The sequence below is a fragment of the Amblyomma maculatum genome, chromosome 3 (genome assembly GCF_055883805.1).
Source record: "Amblyomma maculatum isolate TAMU_Amacu chromosome 3, ASM5588380v1, whole genome shotgun sequence".
Classification (NCBI taxonomy): Eukaryota; Metazoa; Arthropoda; class Arachnida; order Ixodida; family Ixodidae; genus Amblyomma; species Amblyomma maculatum.
In genome coordinates this window covers 57,293,333-57,317,262 of record NC_139346.1, presented here as the reverse complement: position 1 = coordinate 57,317,262, position 23,930 = coordinate 57,293,333, and the positions used below count along the sequence as shown (strand labels likewise).

Below are 23,930 nucleotides of genomic sequence, written 5' to 3'. Positions count from 1 at the left end.
TTTTGAACTGACCAAGCTATAGCAAAGATAAAAATATTAGCTTGCTTATAGTTTTTTTTCTTTTTTTCTTGATTATTGGCACAAGCTGCTGGTTCCGTGCACTGATGTCCTGTGTGCCTCGTAGTCGTGGGGCTTCAAATTGTTTTTACATAAATTTTATTTTCATTATTTTCTGCTTTTTTTTCAAGCGAACAAGGAACTTTGCTTTTAGAGAAGCCGCTTCAGCAGCTGGATTTATGTACATTTGTCGTCTTCCGATATTTCCAGAGGACCCGAAATGCGGTGATAATTCCATGTGAAAAAAGGCGAAGTAAATATACATGATGCCAAGAGAAGGGACGAAATATTATTTACATAATCGCATGTATTATCAGAATGGCGTTATAAGTGTGGAGCAGCTCAAAAAGAGGTCTTAGCACTTTATAGCGCTTGGAATTTGCATTGTTGAAGAAACCAAAATTATTGTTTACCATTACTTTCCCCGACTAAGCTTTTTCTGCTTTGGAGCACTACAACCGCTGCACAACATGACCAGTATAAACACTGCACAAAACAGCCATGCGCTTACCTTCACATGCTGATTGCGACGCACGCAGTATGACAATATTTGCGAACCTGACCTCGGTTCCAATTGCTAATCTATATAATGAATTTCGTGTATCCTTTTATCAGGCAGGATAACAAAAACGGCCCTTTAGTTAAAGCAATCGCAGCTGTAAAATTACGCCAGATCGCTGATGACGCAATGAGAGCAATACACTTGTAGTTACCATACACACGAACATGAATGCCAGATGATACGGTATCTTTTATCGAATGTATAAAATTGTAAGCACCTTACACCTCCCCAAAAAATACTCTGTATTTCTAATGAGCCTATATTAACCTTTTTTACTTGCATATTATTAAATTATTCAATACCGCACACCTCAAGACAAACACAAATAAGCACCTCGTTACTTTATTTTCTGCACTCCTTTATGTGTTGTTTACCTTTTTTGCAGTGAGGTTTCATGTTTCAATATCGTTTTTCTTGTACATTATGTGAAAGTGAATTTGTCCTAAGCTTGAGCTCATCAAATTTGTGCGAGGTCAAATTTCAGGACTCCTGGTGGCCACATTTTGAGGGTGCAAGCAAACACTCTCTGACGACCCGTTCTTCGGGAAAATTCATTGTACACCGTCAGTTATACTCACGATTTAAAATAAAAACGGCCACAGCATTGAAAGAGAGTCACTCATTTCACCGACTGGGGTCGGTATATTACGCGTACAGTGTGGAAACGTGGCAACTGCGGCCAGCTCCGAGCATGCTTCCGTAGCTAACCACGGAGGCAACGGATCCGCACACCGGCACCGTTTACTTTTCGCTTCTATAAGCAATGACGGCTTGCGCGGTGCAGTTCGAACATTAATTAGTACTCCTGTGGAGGCACTTCGAGAGTGGTGTACGACGCCGTCATTATAACATTCGCAGCGGCAGTGGGGCTTGTTCAGATTGAAAGGCGGGCGCCCGGGTCCGTGGGTGGAAACGAAGTCCTCCATTTTACAGGCCAAATTTCTTATTTGCTTTACTGGCGCAAAGATGCTGGCGAAATCATTTGGGTTCTCTATTCCCCAAGTTGCAGCCCATACAGCTTCGTGAACAAACGCTTGCCGGAAATTTTCTGCAACCACGTCGTTCACCCTACAAGCACTCGCCAGCCACATTACCGGTCTTACGTGGGTGAGCGTCCACTCCGAAAAAGCTTGGCACGACGCTTCACAAAAAAGTTCATTCTCCTGAAGCAGACGAAACATGCAGTATATCTACAACGATCAAGCAGGCTTTACCGTGCGCTTTGTTCTGTGACGCCGAGCCCGAGCCTCGTGGAAAATTGCAAGATAGCGAACGAAACTCGAACGTTGGCACGCCGTAGGCGTCATGAGGACCACACGGCGACCTATCTACGTGCGGCACAACAAAAGCTCGCAAAGCGCTTCATTGCGATAAGTGATGGGCACGTTTCCCGATGGCCATGAATCGGAGCGCCTTATCAGCCATACAACTTGTTTTTTGCTGAGGTTCCCAGATCTCTTCCTTTGCGTCGCTGCTAAACCAGACGAAAGCTGTGATTTCGAAGCTCCATTAATATGGACTATGACGACCACGACATCTAGTTGCTACAGTCGGAAAGACTGCGAATACTTTTGTCAGTTAGAAGCGAGTCAAGAACACGCCAGGTTTGTGCCGCCATGACACCCTGGAAACGGCCTAGTACCTAGGTAAGTGCTGACTGCTTGAAGACGTTGAAGCTTTTAAATCGTGGCAACTCGTCACAAACCAATATTGTCGTTCCCCTAAATCACGAAAATCATGCCACCTCGTAAACGTTAACGATTGCTGTTAGAGTTGCTTGTTAGAGTTTCTTTTTGCTCATTGTTCAAAGCGCAGTCTCTGGTATAAGCAATTATCTAAAGGCTGCAGGGCGCAGATACTCAGGTTCTATTCTGGCCGTGAGGCCGATTTTCAATGGAGGCAGAAATCGTGGCTCCCATGCGCTGCGCAAACTCATTTAGGCCCCCCTCATGGTCCAAGTTTCTGGAATTGTTTTCAACGGTATCCCTCGTAGCCTGGGTCGCATTGCTGTGTTAATCCCTATAAATACAAAAAGAACACCACATTGTGCAGATATATATTATATGTACTATAAGGCACATTTTACTCTGATTAGGTGACTATGGGCACTTTAGGATTAATGCTGTACCTTGTTGAGGTTCCAGTCTATATTTACATTAGTTATCTAGCACTCAAGTACAACTCGTCATCTCAAAAATATATCTCTTTGGTAACACCTGATATTTGTATACAAGTTAGGAGGAGGAAACAACTTTATTTAACGCATTAACAAGCGTCAAGAATGTCCTGGGCCAGGGTGACCAAGGCAAGCTGATATTTAAGCTGGTCAGAGACTAGCCAAGCCCGCCAGGTTAGGGGAGGAGGGTGTGGAATGTGAGGTGATGGAACGGCTGACAGGGCAGCAAAACAAGCAATGTTCTAAGTTTGCATAGTATTCGGAACAATTTGGGCTTGCGGGGGAATGTATGATTCGGTATAGAAACGATCGGGCAGGAGTAAGGAGTGTATTTAATTGTATGCGTCTAAGAATGCTTATTTGCATGGTAGTGAGATATTTATCAGGAAGAGGAAGTGTACGAAAAGTTTCTTTAATGTCATAGTGAATGTTGATTTCCTTTTTGTAGTGATGAGTAGTGTCCAATGGGAGTGGATAAGGCCAGGGAATCCCAAGCGCCCGGTGTTGAAGTTCGCGGGCGAGGCAATGCACTACCTCATTGCCTGGGATTCCAGCGTGACCAGAAATCCACCTCAGTGTGACAGTGTTGGGACACAGTTTGGTGAGAGCTCTGTGTAGTTCATCCTGCAGTTCTTCAGGAATGGGACATGTATGAATGGCGCGTATATCCTGTATTGAATCAGTGTATATGGTATATCCTGAAGAGTTAGGGGGTGCTTGTGCGAGGTCTTTAATACTGGCGGCTATTGGCCGGGTCTCGAGAGTTGCTGTAGGAGGAGGATCCATGTAAGGACCGAGGGTTTCCGTCACTAGCTCGCTATAGCTCTCAATTGAGTAACCAGCCGCTTCGACGTTAGTTCGTGGTGAATCTCAGTAGACGACCGTGGAATCACTGGGTGAACATGATTGAAAACGTGAGCGGAATATCTGCCTGGGTTAGCATCGGGTACAACGTTTTTCGAAGTGGGGGTTACTGTGACGTAAGTTATTATTTGTGTGCACATGGTTGTGCTTGTGTACACATTTTGCAGCTGTGCTTTGTATCTCGTTTTTCCATCATCTTGACATCATTATTCAAGGAATGCTTCTTCAACTGTGGCAAAATCTAAGTTAGCAGCGGAGAAGCCGCTGCACTCAATGTCAATTTAATGGCCTCAAACGCACCGTGAAACCGGTGGCCAATGCAACGTTGCCCTTGGGATGCTGTATTTTATGAGGGCACTCACCTGTAGCACATGGAAATTTAACTGGCGAAGGAAGTAATCCTTAAGCGACAGGCTATGCCACTTGTTCGCCCGAAAAGCCGTTGGCTTTGTATAGCTGTCGTCAACGCTGGCCGGAAATAATTGGGAGCGGCATAACAAAAATCGTGTCCTAGCAATTTTTAGTTGTAGCTATAAATGTTTATTGTTGCGTGATAGATTGTTATTTAACAAATCCGTTTTAATGAATTCATTACTAAGAAAATGAAAAAGTTAACGTAGAGAAAATTGCTGTTCAAATGTGTCAAAATGCTCGAAATGAAAAGCCGATACATGATGACGCGAATTAAGAATATTTAGACTGCCTTGTTGACGAATAAAATAATTGAAAAACTGCGAAAAGGGTTTTCAAAGTGTCAAAATGCTCAGAATGAAAAGTCAATACTTATTGATGCTAAAAAAGAAAATTTGGATAGTTTGGATAAAATAATTTTTAATTCATCAAATAACTTCAATAAGGAGGGAGCAAAGGTGTCAAAATACGCACAATGAAAAAATTAGTATGCAATCGATAAATTGAATAATTGCTATTATTCAAATACAAAACACTGATCATAACGTCAAATTGCTCACAATGGAAAGCCGATGTTTGCTTATGCTACCGTATTGGTGTACAGAAAATAATAAACAACAAATAAAATAGAAAGCGAAAACAAACATCTTCCGTGTGTATGTGAAACGCTATCGCGAGCATCTGCCTTCTGCTGCTGAAAACTGCCATGCTTTTCCTAATCTTAGTGCAGGACAAGTTATGGAAAGTATTCATTCATAGGCTGAATTTAAAATGTCTATGAGGAAAAGATTATGGCGAGAATTGTATTGCCCAACTAAATAGTAAAATTTTCCAAATGGCAGAATTATGACGGCTCAACTTCACTGAAATTTCATTTTATCTGCATTTTTTATGTTAACTATTCGGAAGCCGTGTCATAAAAAAATGTTTTACCAGGTTAGTGTGAATTATTGGCAGTTAAGTGAACTATCCCCTTGGCGGCTGGAACTTCAAGTATAGGCTTAGTTTTACTCATTTGGGTTATTTGTATGTGCTTATTGCCATTTTTTTTCATGTCTGTCACCTTGCTCTTATTCACAACATGCTGAAAAAAGCTCCACAGAAGGCTGCATGGGAAGAGTATGTAGCTTTGATGCAAATTTTTACCACCTTAACAGTGCTAACTTGTTGAATGGACACTAAAGACACCTAAATATGCTATCAAAATCTAATAAACGGCATTTCGTGACATTGTCGCATATCTGGCAGCAAAAAAATCGAAACAGGTCTGTTTTCAGTAAGAGTGCTTTTTGTGTAATCAGAATTTCACATTCTATCGATGCAAGCCCATTTCCTTTTTCTCTTTAGTATTCCTTTATTGCTATTGCCTATGTAATCATGGTATTTATGCTTTGAATTCCTTATTCTTCAATTGTTTATGATTGTTTGTTTTGAAAGCTAGAGCACAATACTGTTTTTCAAAATTAGGTAGAATATATATCCAGCACTGAGAGAACAAAACTGCAGTTCAGGATATAATATAGTCGACTGCTTTAAGTGAAACAGGAACACGTTCATCTCTGCTGCGAGTGACCACACACTAGCTAGGGAGAAAAGTGTTACTTGAAAAAAGATAGTTTTTCTTTGTGAAAGGATGACAAAAATGATTCGTAATTTTGGGCAGTAACTGCCAGATTATGAAAAGCTACAGTAAAATTTATGATATAAAAAGAACTGTGGAATTCATAAACAGCAAAATCCAGTCATATATGATGCAGGCTGACTAATATCTTTGAGGCTGATTACGAGACACACAAAAAGCATTAAAAATTACTAGGTTCACTGCATAGGACGGTTTGCAGAAAACAGATGTAAGTGATTTTAAAGGAGTGAAAAGAGCCAAGCATGCAATAATGACAGCTGTATGCTCTAGGAAATGAATAAAAAATAGTCTGTGGAAATTATGGAGAACAGTGAAATGTGTTTTGCCAATAATATATTTGAGTATCAAATATTACTTCTGTGTGCATGGGGTAAAAAAGGCAGAACATTATCAAATATATTTAGCTACTGGGGTACTTCAAAACATGGGTAATAGGTGATAGCAGGAAGATGTGTGTTCTTGCTGAGAGTAAAGAATAAATTGTCAGGCACACAACCAAGGTTTTAAAGATAGGTTCATTGCTGTCCGTGATTACTGTTCGATTTCAGCTTGTTTTTAGGTCAGAACTTCGTTTTGGGACAATAGTTGACGAAATGGACGTCAAATGGATCTCAAGAATAAGCTACAGCTTGAAGATTTCTTTCTTACAGCTACCTTTTTCGCAAAGAGCAGCGTTTTATCTCATCACAAAGGTTCAAATTCAATAGGGCTGTTGAAGGTTTCAGATGCACAACACATAAATTGATACACACAACAGGAAAGTCACGATTACTACATTGTATAGTGTACCCTTCTAATTGGCTGGCACAGAGCCTTACTAAAGCATACAATACATAAGTAGCAGTCTTCTACATTTACTATTTTATTCTTGTTGCTCAAATTCAGTAGCAGCTAGCAAAAGTTTCTGTATCAAAGTCGAATGTATAAAAATGAACCTAATATCTGCTTCATGTACGAGTGACAGGATGCATAAATATGCTGACTCTTACAATATATAAACAACACTAAGTTGTCACAAATATTGTTGTTAATACATGGGCTTAATTTTACTATCATAACTGCAATAAGGAAACGTTGTTTTCTTGCAGGGACCAAAAGCAGATGATGGAACTTCCCTTGAACCGTGCATTTCTGTGACAGAACATAAATTAGTTACGTGTGAGTATGGAAAGCATACTGTTCGTTCAACAAGCTTTATTTTTGTCTTCTGTGACATACTTTATCCTAGACCAGACATACCACAATTATTTCGCCCAACATTTGGAATTGCTTCCGACCTTGCTCTTTGAAAATCAACCAATTGAAGGATGTCTCATGACTTTAAAGCTGAAAGCTAATGTGGAGGAGCTAGAACTACTCTAGGTGCAAAGTGCGCGCCGATTACGAACCCTTCAAGTGCCACTAAGGCCGAATGCTTCGCCATTACATTCGCTATTGCACACTTCAGTCAGTTCCATACTGAGCACAAAGTGTTGCGCAGACTCCCAAAGCTCATACACATATCTCCTGCGAGGAACACTCCTACACTCATCCGCTAAAATATTGTCTACTCTACCAATCCCTCTCGATCCCATCACCATGACATGGGTACCTGGGCACGAGGACATCCGCGTAAATGAGTGCGCGCATGCTTTTGCTCGAGATCTGGGCTTCTGGGCGCCGGTGGAAGGCCTCCCCAAAGTATCATTATACACCCCCATCGAACCTCTTGACTACACTACAATTGTTCACCACTATCGTCGTTGCCGTGTCATGTACCCGCCACCATATCACATGCTCTCTCACATCGACAGCACCTACTGGCGACAACTCCAGACACATTCGTTCCCATCTCCTCAATTCGCCCACGTCTTTCAACCCACGGATTCCCATAATACTTCACCACATGTAACGCCACCCCACCCACACTCTACCATTAATTATTGGAAAGCCCACATCTCATTCGCGTTACTCCCGTCAAACACCCAACCCCTCCTCAGGGAAGGCTGCCCTTCTAGCCACGCAACCCGCATATGAGTTGCAGCTGGTCAAGCGGGCTAAGCTAAAAGGAACAGCCAAGAGGGCTCCTGGACTATGAGGCCCTCCTGGGATTGGTTCACATTTTTTTTATTTCAATAACATTTTCCTCCTTCTCCTCCTCCTTTCGGTTCCCTCGTTTAGTCGCGGCAGTACTTCTGTGTAACAACTGTTGCAATATCATGGAGGAATTGAAAGCTGTGAAAAGAGCAAGTGAGCTCAGCTTTAAAATTTTCTTAATCCACACAGGCCTTGCTCACTCCACCCCCCCCCCCCCCCTCTTCTGAGCACGCGTATTCAGGCGAGAGTGTTATCAGGAAGTGTTAATGACTGCGACATTGCAACTAGCGGCGGCGATAGGAGAGCGGTGAGCACGACGGGAGGGGGGGGGGGGGGGGGCACCGGCCAACTATACGGCTAAATAAAGGTTTCTTCTCTCACTCTCTACCGGACCTGTTTTGTCACTGCAGGCAGCCGCGCATCAAAGGCTGAAGAAAACAACACAGCAAGCAAAAAGGCGCACAATCCATGTGTGCACTGCGTCCGAGTCACTGCAATGTAAACAATGCGCACGCGGAACACAATGCGCAAAAAATTGACAACTGGTGTCAGGCGACCAAATTGTCCGAGATATATCGCTCGCGAAGCGCTTGATCACAACGCACACTTTGTAGCAAAATGGGGCAGGACGTCAAGTCCAACGTTTCGGCAAGTATAGCTCTTTGTGCCGCACGCGTCGTATGCACGAAGTGCAAGTCATAGTCATTGTATAAATACTGAAAGCAATCCACGTATTCTAATTCTAAGAACTCATTTGGGAGTAGAAAACGGCAACTTAATCATATTTGCATGATTCTTTAATGAACGGTGTGTATAAATAGAACCTTGAATAGTTACAGTAATAAAGTATTGTGTTAGAACTCGTTACGGCCGTGACCGCAATAAATATTACTCGCATTGCGTTTAGCATTGTCTTAGCTTTAAGCTGTGGCATTGATAACCCCATTCAAAGAACCGACTGGCAGTGACACGTTGTTTACAGCTGTTGATATAAAGGATCATGCTATTTTTGCAACCATATTTGCTAATTTTTGTATCTCTGTTTCTTGCAAACAAAACTTAAATTTGTTTCCTAGGTACGCTGCACCTCTTGCAACAACCCTCTGTTCAGTCGCTTTCATTCAAAATACAAAAAGGAGGAAATGCGCATGCACTTATAAGACTAACAGCTGCAAATAACACGCCACAGCTGCTCGGTTCTTTGGATGATGTTATCCATGGGGCACCTGAGATGCCAGGCAATTGTAATACTTATAGAAAAAAAAAAAAAACTGCATCACTGTAACTGCTGCATGCGCCTTTAAAGGGGCTTTAATTATATTGCCTATTCTTATTGACACTGGACCTCTTGTTATTCGCTTTGTTCCGTAACAGCCTTTCATTGCTTCAATTCCTATATCTCCACCACTTTCCTGATGCTCTAGTGTGATCATTTGATTTTATTGCCCAAATTATTTTATTTATCGCGTGGGAATAATTTCGTCTACACACCTATGCTTTTATTTTTTTAGATGCGCATTGGGAGTGTCTTCTACGTAGAAATGGGATCGATTTATTTGAATCACTGGTGCGAAAACGGACAGTTTGCCAACCCCAGAGGATCTGTGTCCTGTGGTTGGAAAGGGAATTAGTTCAGTTCAGTTCAGTCGTTCAGTCGTGTCCGACTCTTCGTGACCCTATGGACCATTTCACGCCACGCTTTCCGGTCTCTCACTATCTTCCTAACATCACATAACTTCATCTGCAGTGCCTCGAGGATGCCATCTAACCATCGCGTTCGCTGCCTACCCCTTCTCCGGCGACCGTCAACCTTTCCCAACATCAAATCTTTCTCCAGCGACTCCTCTCTTCTCATCAGATGACCAAAGTAGCTGAGTTTTAACTTTAGAATTTGACCCTCCAATGACAGTCAGGGTTTATGGTCGACAATATCGACTGATTTGATCTTCTGGCAGTCCAAGGAACTCTCAAGAGTCTTCGCCAGCACCACAATTCAAACGCGTCAATTCTTCGGCGGTCAACCTTTTTCACAGTTCAACTCTCGCATCCATACATCACAACTGGAAAGACCATAGCACGAGTTATACGGATCTTGGTTGGCAGACTAATGTCTCTGCTCTTTACTAGGCGGTCAAGGCTAACCATTGCTCTCTTTCCCAGAAGCAGGCGTCTCCTAATTTCATGGCTGCAGTCTCCTTCCGAGGTAATCTTGGAGCCCAAGAAGAGAAAATCTGTCACAGCTTCCACTTCTTGTCCATTGATGCTCCAGGACTTGATAGGGAAAGACGCCATGATCTTTGTCTTTTTGATGTTCAGTTTAAGCCCAAACTTTTCACTCTCTTCTTGTACGCGCATCAGAAGTCTCTTGAGTTCCACTTCACTTTCTGCCATTAAAGTGGTATCATCCGCATATCTAAGGTTGTTGATACGTTTTCCAGCAATCTTCACTCCATATGAAGACTCGTCCAGACCGGCCTTCCTCATGATGCACTCTGCATATAGGTTAAATAGGCAGGGCGACAGTATGCAGCCTTGCCTCACTCCTTTCTCAATCGGAAACCAATCGGTAAGACCATGCCCAGTTCTGACTGTGGCCCCTTGTCCTTCATACAGGTTCCTGAGGAGACAGATGAGGTGAATTGGAACTCCCATCTCTTGGAGAGCTTGCCACAATCTGCTGTGATCTACGCAGTCAAACGCTTTCGCATAATCAATAAAACAGAAGTAGATGGGTTTCTGGAACTCTTTTGCTTTTTCCATGATCCAGCGGAGGTTGGCAACTTGGTCTCTAGTTCCTCTGCCCTTGCGAAACCCAGCTTGCACGTCCGGAAGCTCCCGATCCACATACTGCTGCAGCCTACCTTGGAGGATTTTCAACATCACCTTGCTAGCATGCGAAATAAGTGCGATCGTGCGGTAGTTGGAACAATCTTTGGCACTGCCTTTCTTTGGAATGGGGATGTAAACTGACCTCCTCCAGTCCTGTGGCCACTGCAGGGAATTAAAGAAAGGCGTAATTAGTGGAAAGCCTGCCTAAAAAACCTAAAAGTTGGCGCAAAGGTTAAATGCAAATCAGGGTGAGTGTTTGATTTCTTCTGTTATCTCACTTCACTTGCTAAGTGATGCGACTATATATGAAGGACATTACTCTAATTTTGTAGTATACTGGCTGAAAATTGTGTAGATACTTAATTTTTCCTCTCTAATTAGTTTTTGAGTGACGCGGCGTTTGAATAAAACGAAGTCATCCACATATGTAATGCCCATAAGCATTAGATGTGTGGATGACCACATTAATTGTGTTCCTATGTGAGCATGCAATAATTTGTCAAATATAATATTACATTAAAACCCTATTTCGTTTGCTGTTGAGCGGAGTAATACACACGCACCATTTTCATAGGTTTAATTTACCCATAATTACTAATTGTTCTTTCTTAAATTGTTTTCTACTATAGTAAACGTGTGTCACCTCGCACATCTATTTACCTTGTGAACAATTTGCGATTGAATTCATTTTTTTATATTTTGTCAGCTACAAAAAACAGAGGACAGTTGTGAGAATATAGGTGGCTTTAGGTATAATCATAAGGTGCGAAAAAATTTTATTATATGCGATGGTAATTTCATGCACCGCACTTTCTCAACCAGCCTGTTTGAGAGACTAAATGAAAATGAATACGGATGTCTTCGGACAGGAAGAGTAATCGAATTGCCATGAGCGTATTTTTTAGTTAAATGTTTATATGTGGTAAGTGAGCCTCTCAACACAAAGGAATTACCCTTAGGTTGCAAGAAGCGGTGTAGTTTTCTCGAAAAAGAAAAGAACCGTATGTGAATAAAGGTGGAAAACACAGTTGTTCTCATTTCAAAAGTCACAAGTTTGAAGACCTGCTGCTTATACACTAAAATTTTGTCATTCACTGTTTTTTACTCACCACGATTATGTAACTTTTACATTTATAAGAAATATTAAAAGCTAGTTTTGTTGATACAGTTGATTTAGTAAAAAACCGCTACCTTTCCTTTATTAGCAGCGCGCTACAAAAATGTCCATTTTTAACCTTACATGCTGGTATGGTTAGTTATTTTGTCTGAACTAAAATATTTTGTGTTTATTACGCAGGTTACATTGTTAATTTTAAGCAGAATTTGTTGCTCCAAGTCGCTAGGTACAGTGGTTTTCAAAAATACACGGCCCACGGCTTCAGTCCGCGGAGCGGCTGCCGGGCCGCACCGTGGCTCTGCTATCTCTGCCCGGCGCTCGGTACGAGGGTGCCCTATGTGACGACAGCTTTCCCCTTCCCTTTCGCGCTGTAAAGTGACAGGCCTTCGGAACTGTATGTGCGGCGTTCGTCCGTTTCGTCTTTCTTCCTCTATGGTTTCGCCGCTGCCGCTCGCTACGAAAGGGGGTGTCTGGACTCTGGATATTTGCATCACCGGTCTCGGCGCGCGTTTGCAAATACTGGCGCCCTGCTACCTTCCTCCAACATACGTTCATCGCCGTACGGGCATCGAGACGCAAAAAACGAGTGTCGTGTCTCTCTCGCCGCGCTGTTATCGCACCTATGTCCACGGAGCGTTCAGAGGCCGCGCTCTGCAGTGGCGAGCCCTTGCTACTGAGTCCGCTTCTCTTGTGCAGTTGTAGCGAAACTCAGTATGACTTTTTTTAGAAAAGTCGGCTCTCCGCAATGCAAACTCTTCGAAAGAAGAAATACCAAGTTTAATGGGAACGAATGTTCTACCATTGGCCATTTTGTCTAGTACTGTTGCAATTGACAAATCGGAGACCCTAAACGTCTACTGTGAATTATGTCAGTGAGAATAAATTTGAACATTATGCTACATTTAATGATATATCACTGGAGAGCTTGTCAAGTATGATAACACTGTACTAAATGTGGGTATTTATGAGTTGTCACTAATTTGTAATCTGCGAATAAATATTTCGTTATACCTTCAAGTCATAAATTGTTGGATAGCTATGCAGAGTATAATTGCGCTGGACTAGCTAATTGTGCTTTTCAATTATTCATCGCACTTTTGTTAATTGCAACTAAGTATGAAATATGCTACACTATGAGTCATGCATGGTTGGGAAACTTGTATGAAGGATTATAGCAAATAATGATTGGTAGGCGCTAAACTATTATCGCTAATTTGTTAATCGCGATTAAATACATATGTTGCGCTACTACCTCAAGTTAGGTATCATTAAATAGCTTATATCGAGTATTATTGCGCAGAACTAATAATAGGCGTTAAATATTTAGTGCTGATTTGGTAAATGCAAATAAATATATATTTTACACTAAAACCACAAAATACGTATCATTGGGCAGTTTATGTCGAGTATTATTGCACAGAACTAATAATATGGGTTAGTTATTTATCATTAGTTTGTTAATTGCGATTAAATATATAATACACTACAACTTAAGCTTATATATCACTTGATAGCATATGTTGAGTATTATATTGCACAGATCTACTAGTAGGTGTTAATTAGTTATTGCTTATTTGTTAATTGCTATTAAATATATATGTTATGCCACAACCTGAATGTATATATCATTGGATAGCTTATGCCGAGTATTATTGCACAGAACTAATAATGGGTGTTACTTAATTATACCTAAATTGTTGATTGCAATTAAACATTGAGTGCAATGCTAAATGTTCAAGTTATATATCTTTGAATAGCTTATGTTGTGCATAATTGTACCCTATTATCAAGAAAGATCAGTAAGGATTACAGTATCTTGCTCTGAATTAGACTAAATCTGGTGTATAAAGGCGAACTGTGTGACGATAACAAATTAGCGATAAAAATTAACCCATAATATTAGGTTGTGCAATAATTCTCGACATAAGCTATCCAATGATATGTAACTTGAGGTTGTAGTGTATATATATGTATATATGTATCTATTCGCAATTAACAAATTAGTGATAACTAATTAACACCTCCCATTATTTACCTGATATAATACTTTATAGAAGTTTTCCAACCATGCATATCGCATATTTAGTTACAATTAAAAGGAGGCGATAATTATTTCAAAATTACTATTAGCTAATCCAGCGCAATTACTATCGAACAATTTGTGACTTGAAGGTGCAGAAAAATATTTATTCGCAATTTACACATTAGTGACAGCTCATTAGTATCCACTGTTAGTACAGTGTAATTCTACTTGACGTAAGCTTTCAAGTGATATATCATTAAATGCAGCATAATATTCAAATTTATTCACACTGAGATAATTCAAAGTAGATGTTTAAGATCTCCGATTTGTCTAGTGCAAGTATACCAATGGTCGAACACTTGTTCCCAATAAACGTGGTATTTCTTCTTTCGAAGAGTTTGCATTGAGAGCAATGTTTTCTAGAAAAGTCATGCCGAGTTTCGCCACAACTGCACAAGAGAAGCGGACTGAGTAGCAAGGCCTCGCCACTGCAGAGCGCGGCATCTCAACGCTTCGTGGACATAGGTTCGCATAACGGCGCGGCGAGATAGCCACGGAACTCGTTTTTCGCTTCTCGGTGCACGCTCGCCTATGAACGTATGTTGGAGCAAGGTAGCAAGGCGCCAGTATTTGCAAACGCGCGCCAATCGCCCTCGTGGTGAGCGCCGAGACCGGCGATGCGAACACCCTCAGTGAATGAGTGAGTAAAAAACTTTATTTAGTAGCGATAAGGAAGGGGGATGTGTAAGTGGGAGAACCTAGTCCAGGACTCTAGCGGCTGCCGGGCCCGTGCTATCCGGGCCCGTGTCACGAGGGATCATTGGGCCTCAAGTCCAGAGCTGGATGGGGCAGCCTCCCACCCATCAATTGTTGGCACTGTATTTGTGTCATCTGGAGGCCCCAAATGCAAATATTGTGGGGAGAAGGCAGACCTGCACCACATGGTGTGGATCTGCCCACACAATCCTCCAGATGACCCGAACATCGTATGAACATCCAGTGTCCAGACGCCCTCTTTCGTAGCGAGCGGCAACGGCGAAACAAACGGACGAACGCCGCACATAGTGTTCAGAAGGCGTGTTGCTTCACAGCGCGAGAGGGAGGGAGATAGCTATCGTCACATATGACACCCTCGCGCCGAGCGCCGCGCAAAGATAGCAGCGCCGCGGTGCGGCCCGGCAGCCGCTCCGCGTACCGAAGCCGTGGGCCGTGTATTTTTGAAAACCACTGTACGTCCTTCACAACGCCACCAAATCTATCATGCTGCAAAACGATTTGCTTATGATAGTACATAAGCGCACAATACAAAAGTCTTCAAAAGGATAGTATTGTTATTCCTCGTCAAAGCTCAGAAATTGAATAATATAATTAAGAAACTAGATTGCATATAACTGCACACCGCAATAAAAATGAATGCAGCATAGAGAAAAAGTTCAGCCTTCACTAGCGTTCTGCCATGAAATTGCCAGAAATAACGCATAATGTCATTTTAAGCTATATGCAACCCCTGCAACAAGAAGAGAAAGGATAAGCACTGAGAAGGCATTAGATATTACACAAAATAAAATGTAACTAAATTTAGCAAATACTAAATCGAAGTTTTGATGCCTACTCCGTAAGGGACGCCTATTCATAAAATAAAGGAACGATTTTTATATTCCAAGTATTCTATGCAGAATTCAATATATATAGTGACTCATAATAAGAAGGTACTTAACATTGTTTCCAGAGATTTCGATAAAATTGATGTTGCATTACTTTCTTAAATTCTATTCAGCTTTCCTTCTTTTTACATTTTTTTATTGTTTACCGAGTTCAAAATATTATGCATAAAAAAATGACAAATTTAAACCTTCAAATTTTTCCAGGAATAAAGAACGGAACCTGGATAATGTAGAGAAATAGTCTCAATGCCAACAAAATTAATCATGCCAGAATGCTGGCTGAATTTGGCCATTATCTGGAGAATACTCAGTTTCATATTTATTATATTTTGAAAGAATATGACGCATGAAATTTTAGTTCCTGATATTTGAGGTACTGAGGATTCTAGAGAGGGATCTGAATAAAAATCGAAGATCATCTTTTTTTTAATTGCAGAAAATTTGCGCTTTACGGCTGTTTTCGAATTTTTGACGATTTTCTTGCGTTCTAGAGAACATACCTAGCACTGTGGAGCTCTAAATATTGCCTGAACTTGAGAACATACGTAAGGAAGCGAAAAACAAATTTACCGCACCCATCATAACGCATGATGCCAGTGTGCAAGGTCAAAAATGGATATTCTTGCAGCGCGTCGCTGCTGAAGCAACGTTTACAATTTTTTAGCAACTCAGCTGCAAAAACAAGACAGGTCTCTAATAGTGTTTGTAAATGTAAAACGTGCATATATTTTGTGAGTAGAAATGTTACATGACAAAGTCATGGTCTCCAAACTAGTAACTTATTGAAATGGCAAAAACAGCGTTTTCTAAGAAACCTCTAAAGAAATACGATTTTTTTTTCAACGAAACTGCGCCGGTGTCTTGCAAAACTAAGGTTCCTTCCTTTGTGTCGACATAGTTGCCCGCCACATATAAACGTTTCATTGGAAATAAAAAATGGTTATGGAACCTCGATTAGGTTTATGATATGAAGGCACGCATATATACTCTGTGGGAAAGCCGATATCAGGGGCGTATTTTGAAATTCCATATTTCGAACGGTTGTGCCATCTAAGAACATTTGAAAGCTAGGCACACCCTTGGTGTCGCCAATCCTCCCTTTTTTTAATAGCTGCACTTGCTAAGCTGAAATAATAAGTTGAGTGCTTTATTTTAGCTAAGAATATAGCGCTGTTACGTACACAATGTCAATTTTCCAGAAAGGCCGCAGTGATGAGATAATAGGGAATTGAGGGTATTCGCTACAAGTAATAAATTTTCGCTTTAGACAATAAATGAGACAGAGTCGTAGAGCACCTTTATGGACCCCTGTTTCAATATTTCCGCTAAGAAGCTCACGTCTACCTTTTTTTCCCATCTGTACAGAAATTACGCGTAATGTAGATACCGCAACTGTTATTAGCTCATTCGCGCGCAGCTATTATGGTGCCCTCAACATGATTTTTAGCGAATGTAACAACCTTCTTCAATGATGGGTGCCCCTTGCAGAGTAAGGGTGTCAGGCTAGCGATGGGTGCTTCTCGACAGCCCTTTGATGCTCATGAAAGCGCGAGATACAGTGAGCGCGCCGCACTTTGCAATGTGGATAAAGACTATAAAGCGGTAAAGATACAATTAGTGCAACATTATGTTACAGTTGTAAAAAACACAGTCGTGTTAAACGGTTGTACTAGCGTGGACAAAGAAATCCTCGCCAACGTATAGGCCTTCTGCTGCACTGGGCTGTCGAGCAAAGCCAAGTCCGCAATCGTATTCTCAAGTCATTTAATTTTTGCATTTTCGGTTTGTTTTTTTTTTTGGAGAAAACGAATTGAAGACGTGAGGGTAATTTATCGCAAATAATGAAGCGTGGCTTGTGCAGATGTTGTTCAAGGTTACAAGTACCTTCTATTTTGTAAGTCACTAATCAGTAATTTATACAAATAATGTCAATTAAAAATGGCAAACTAAACCTTTTATCTGGCGCTAAAAGTAGCTACGACCAATGTGCAACTGATTTCCTTCGACTGCCTCTGAAAGGTCTCTTTTAGCCCTCAACTCAAATTAGCTTGGGCAAGCATTATATGTGTAAAAAAGGTGCACCTCATGTTTCAATTGACTTCAGATATTAACTGATGACTACAACAGCGATACTCAGCACTGATCCTACTGAAGGTCCTTATTATAATTGCCAGAGTCCCAGTCTTTTATCACTTTAACAGGCTGGAAAATTATTCCTAAGAATGCAGAATCAAGGCTGATTTTTACTTTTGTATATTTGCCAGGATGCCTGTGGAGGTACAGCGTGTACCTGAGTGACGTCCTGTCCGTGAAGGCCGCTGCAGCAGTCAAGCGATGGCCCGTAACAATTGCGTAATGGGACGGCGGGCGCAACGAGCAGGGAAACACGACATTTTCAATTGATCCTAGAAGCTGAACGCCGGAATACATTGCTGTGAACCCTCACAACCTAATAAGCAGCTAGAAAAGTGACTGTTTTATTAAGAAGGTTTCGAGCCTGTTTCAATTATTTAGGAAAAAACAATAAAAAGTGATTTTTAATTCTACCTTTGTCAATGCGCAGGCCTTTTTCAAATACATACGTTTTGGTACTTTTTACCAGCCCGGAGAACATCACTATTGTGATGCCACAAAGTGAGAGCTGTCTGGGAGGAAAAGATGCGCATCTAAAAATATCGCCGCAGCACTAACGCCTTCACACAATCTAACTGCAAACATTTTGATCGGGAAACCATAGGCCATTAATGAGCACATCACTAATTAGACACCGATAAACCACCGGGAAGCGATTACTACCGAAGGGTCATGCGTGGGCAAGTCATGGCCCATGCATGACCCTAGCGCGGCAGTAGGCTGGCCAAGTTGGCCATACTCGTCGGCCTGAGGTTGATTGCCAATGATCGGCCGTTCTTAGGCCATTGCCAGTTCCCGACCTCGGGCCGAGGTAGGTGTCCAAGATCGGTCCGATGAATTTCAGTTGGCCATATTAGCAAGGGCAGATCACAAGCCGATCATAGGCTTGCCGCTTGGAAATGCCCTTGATTTTGCCTTTCATTAACTCAAGTTATTTGTCTGACCCTCCCTGCACGCCTCATATCTCTTAATGTTGCGCCTGTTACTTTTCGTTCTATAGCCCTCTGCGTTCTCCTCAACTTAAGTAGAACCTTCTTTGTTAGGTTCCACGTTTCAGCCCCAAAGGTGAGTACTGGTAATATGCAACAGTTGTGTACTTTTCTCTTGAGCGATAGCGGTAACCTGCTAGTCATAATCTACGAATACTTGCCAAATACGCTCAATCCCAATCTTATTCTCCTATAGTTATTTCCCGTACATGGTCGGTCCGGAAATGTGCCTACTCCATTATTAATAGACATATTCGCCTACCACTCCGACTGCTTTGCTACCCATTGCAAACTGTTTCTCCTTCTTGGGGCTTTTTAATTAGTTTTCTGCATAATAATTTTAAAGCCTACCTTTCTACTGTTCATGTCTAGTTCTTAATTCATTCTTTGCAGTTCATCCCCTGAGTTACTTAGCAATGAAATGTCATCAGCAAATTGAAGATTACTGAGGTATTATCAATCAACCCATATCACTAACTGCTCCCATTCCAAGTCTGAATGCTTCCTAAAACCAAGCTGTGAATGTTGCTGGGGAGATCATGTCTCCTTGCGAACATGATTCTTTATGGAAATTTTGTTACTTTCTTCAAGCAGAACTATGCTTGCCGTGCAGCCTCTATAGATGACTTCCACATTTTTACATGCGGCTCATATACATCCTGATTCGCAATATCTATAAGTATGCGGAGGTTTCTACTGAATCAAATTAGTTTTGGTAATCAATGAATGCTATTTATACGGCTGGTTATACTACGAGCATTTTTCTATCACCGGGTTATACTATGCATATCATCTATACTAGAATACCCTTTCTGAAAACGCGCTTGGTATTTTGCTTAATTGAAGTGTAGACATTCCTGATCCTGTTATTATTGACCTTAGTTAATACTTTATTCGCAACAGATAATGAGCTGAGGTTTCTCTATTTTTCAAATTGTTAGCATCCCCTTTACTATGAATAAGAATAATGTTAGCTTCTATAATTCCACTGCCTTCGATGACGCTAAGAATTGCGTATGCAGGGTTGCCAGGATTCCTAAAACAATATTCCCCGTCCTTCAACAAGTATATTTAGCTTATCCTATCCACGTCTTTTCTCCTTTTTTATAGTTTCAAAACTGTTCTTGACGTCGTTCTTCGTCAATGACGCAACTTTGACTGTTTTTCGCAACAGCGAATCTCATTATTTTCCTGACCACTTCGGCTACTGTAACGGTCAATAAGAACTCCTGGGCTACTTTGACTATATTGCCCATATTCGTGACAACATTCTCCTTCTTGTCCCTTAGCGCATACTACTCATTTCTGCATATGCCTTATTGCCTTAAAGTTGTCCCCATTCATTAGAGTATGTTAAATATTCGCCATGGTATACTTTTTATGTCGGCCACTTTACCCTTATTAATTAGCTCTCATATGTCTACCGGTCAGATACTGTCTGTTGGGTTGGAGGCTGTCATGCCTTGTCCTTGCGTATTGAAATATTTCGTCGCCTTATATAGTTTACCGGTATAATCTCTAGGCAGACTTGTAAATGGTGCAAATTGGAAATGCAAAACGTTTTCACACCGAAGCTATTATATAGGGAAGATAGTCTTATTTCTTTTTAAAATAATTTTCCTTACTTTCACCCTTTTTTACCTTGTCTCTTTCGTGTTGTCTCCAATGTTTCTGCTACAGTTACCTTTACGAACGCGGCAGGGCCACCTGCCAAGCTGTTAGATATATTAGTCTATGCTCCTATTTTTCGAATGGAAAGAAAATAAATACAAGATTGAAGCTGCATACCACTTATGTGAGCGGAATAATAAATACTAAGTGCTGCCGTAATTCTTGCAAACACACCTTTTGCTTCCGTTAAAAATGTATTGGTTCCGCACATCCTCCTTGAACACTTTGTCATGAAATTCACCGCTGAGTGCCTGAAGCTCCAACTTTCACCTTTTCTCTTGTCAGTAAGGTTTTTATTTGAACTTGAAAACAAGAAGCATTTTAGCAACGGTACGTGGCTGGGAATATTATGCATTGTGATGGATAAGCCCTAAAATAAGACCACAGTTATCACTCTCCTGTCCGATGAATCAGGACCACTCCTTCCGCCCATTAAACTGTAAAACTTCCTGACAGTTTTTTTTGTGTGTGCATAAATTTGTGTCAACAAGATATTGCTCTTCTTAAATGGAAGCTCTGCTTCACCTATTCCGAACATCATGCTAACATGCCTCCAAAGATTCGACACTGATATCTGGTGATGTGAAGGAAATATTATTGCTCTCATCACGGACCAACTGCAAAATACTCTCTGGCTGTTCAGTGAACATATTCGTCTTCAGAAAGTGCGATCTGCGTCGCTCCTTTATTTAGCCCACGTAAATACGCCATACGCATACTCACCTCGCCCCAGACAGCGACCGCAGCCATGTCAGATAGGCTGCGGCGTTCATCGAAGAAAGAGAAGCTAGGCTGGTCCGTTGCCGAAAAGCTTTCGAAGTATATAGGGAAGCGAGCCAGGCTACAAGACGCAACAGCTACTGCGCCTGCGATAGTTAGCAACCATTTGTGAAGCTTGACTCGAGGATAGTCGAACATGTTGCTTTTTTAAGAACTGAGCACAAGCACACCGAGGTCTTAGTGATTCTAGATAATATCCGCCGATTGTGAGCTAACAACGTTATTACACTTCGACAGTGCTAAACATTCATTAACTGCCTTCAGTTGAAGCCATCGGAAATATCAAGCTCCTTTCAACCGTTTTGTTCACCATCAATCTTTTCCGATGAACACTTTTTCTCTACATTTAGGGCGGCGAGCTTGGTTAGTAAGGATTCATAGCAAATCAAAAATGTGCAAAAGCTTTGACAACGAGGATGGGGAAAAACGGCGCAGTACTTGCTACTAGAAGGTTTATTACGGGACAGGAAGAGAACTACTTTCGAGGTGTGCTCATGCGGAGAGGGGGCGTAAGTCACAAAGGTCACAGCCAACTGAAAGGGTCATGCGAGTTATGCAGATTTCCTATCTTTCACGTGCACATAAGGAATATTGACGCTGTCACCGCCACCTCTCAAATATGGAATGCTTTAGAAGTCTCCCGAGTTATCTCACCTGTATCTGTCTGATAGCACGAAATCCTACTATAATGAAACAAAGGCGCTTACCATCTATTGTCGTTTTTCCCTCTTCCTTCTCTTTCTACTAGGCACATAATGCAGGCTACAGTGACAAACATGAGCTGGTTGGTTACCTGCCCAGTTGTACGCTATCTTCTTGTGTTATCTCCCAGAGGTATCAGTTACTGCGAGAGGTATCGGAAACCTTCTATGTCTGCATGGCGCGAGGGAGCGCTAGCATCAGCAGGCTTTTCGTTCACCAGGATTAGGATTCTGAGGGCTTTAATACAATTTCTCACACCGTAAAAACATTTTTAACCAACGTATCTGAAATGCTCCTAGGTTTCACACATTACTTATTGCGCATCTGCCTTAAACGAAGACTCGTTCTTCAATAACGGCAAAACATTCAACGTTTAAGGAAACGGATGCCTCCTCTTTGCCATTTTATGCCCTAAATTAATACAGTATGCTCATCTCATAGCTCTTCTGAGCTACATTTCGTATTTGATAAAAACATAAGTGTTTAGGGTTATGAGAGTCAACGTTGGGTGAGTGGGATTAGCCAGCTTGCGAAGATATAGTCGCGGCTGGTAGTATTAAAGAATAATATAATTGATATGAAAGGTTGACATGTCTGCGTTGACGCAGTTTATCTACCGAGGGTCATCACGGATCATCGCGAGATTCTTTGTGCGCCGTCTTACTGAGAATCACATGCAGCTGCCGGGTACAAAGACTGGAAAAGACTGCAACAACAAAGGTCGAGCCCATGTTCCGGTCACTGTTTACCGACACCGATAGGAGTGATAGGTGACCAGCTGGAGCAGTGGCTGTTGGCCGTGCGTCATAATCTGATATGTCAATTTGTGGGAGATCGGATACTGAAGAGATGCTGTGCTAATGACATTGGAATCTTCGCTTTACCAAAAAGAAAATGCATCACATTGCATTTAAGAGCCGTACGGAGGAATGCTGGAGGTAACGCACTGAGAGCCTAATCTCCTGTCTAATTGCAGGATGTGGCTATGCCTCCTGCTAGCAAACTTGTACTACCAAGTAGGTCAGGTTTGACAAGTGGCGCGTTTACGTCCGCTGGGACTAAGCGCGCCCTGAATTCACCTCTGCGGCTGACGTTGAAAATATTTGACTTCCTGAAATATTTCTTTGTGCGAACCCGCTGCGGTGAGGTGGAATATCTCTCAGATGAGATTTTCTGTGCAAAACGTTGTTCCGACTTCAATTGCGAAGAATGTACCTCTTTTTTATTTCTTTCGAACATCAAACATTCCAATCGAGGTCAGTAATATGTTCCAGACAGTCTTCGTAGTTCTACACTTAAAACATCGGTGTAGTGGTCGTACCTAGTTTTGTGAGGAGTAAAAGAGATATAGGCAAGCAATGAATAAATGGTGAACATGTTAGATGGTTCCGAGTTAGATGGCCAGAAATTAGAATGATTACGCGCATACAACTCTGGTGCTTGGGATTTTGGTGGCGATCACAACGAAAACATGCTGTAAATGGAAGAAGCAGTGAATATTCCTTACAGGCAATGGGTTCGTGGTCGAAGGCAGCAGTAGTTTCAGCAGCTTGCAGAGGCAGGACCACTGGGGAGTTCAATGCAGGCACATGGCAGTTAGAAATAGAGTGGTTGAAAACAAGGTTTCTCCCTACTATGAAGGGGACAATTCAAGAGATAAGAAAGTGTCTGGTATCCTCACTGTATGCAAGAGGAACTTGCCTAACCTTAGCGATTTAACAGACCAAGCGAACCATGCACTTTTTTCTCTTTGTTTTACGGAACGCCACGCGGGGAAGGTGATAAAACATCTTAGTTCGCTCTCCTTGTCTAGCGGTCAGTCCAACAGGGTGGCAATGAAGACCGGCGCCGCTGACGTCAGGCGCACCCTGGCAACAACGTGCTGAGCTGAGAGAGGGCGGCAGCGCTATGGAAAAAACCTAGAAAGTTTATGTGGGTCTTCCCCCGTCAGGTGCTTCTGGCTTGTGTAAGAATTTCACAAGGCTGTGAGAGCACCGCTGGGTAGGACAGCCCCCATAAGCTCAGTCCTACACTTGAACATGGACTGCAACAAAAGCGCGCCAGGAACGCCAAGGCGAAGACCTTTACAGGCTCATGATTGTGCACCCGTATGTGCGTTCCTCCACAGGAAGTGTCACATACAATAATAAATGTTAACATCTAATGTCACACTCTGAAATCGTTTTGCAGGCGCTGGAGTCAGAAAGCAGCCAGCCTTAGTTTAGTAAAGACTT

At 41.8% G+C, this 23,930-nt stretch overlaps 1 protein-coding gene across 2 annotated transcripts in view; it reads left to right on the top strand.

Moving 5' to 3' along the window:
• Positions 1-2,086: 2,086 nt before the first annotated feature.
• LOC146194814 (monocarboxylate transporter 12-like) overlaps positions 2,087-23,930 on the top strand; it is a 78,873-nt gene continuing 57,029 nt past the window's right edge. Inside the window, exons 1-3 of one of the 2 annotated variants that reach the window (XM_084597562.1) lie at positions 2,087-2,265; positions 3,244-3,396; positions 6,801-6,870. The gene's annotated coding sequence lies outside the window, so the exon portion shown is untranslated. The remainder of the gene's footprint in view (positions 2,266-3,243; positions 3,397-6,800; positions 6,871-23,930) is intronic. The other variant, XM_084597563.1, reaches the window with a different exon arrangement.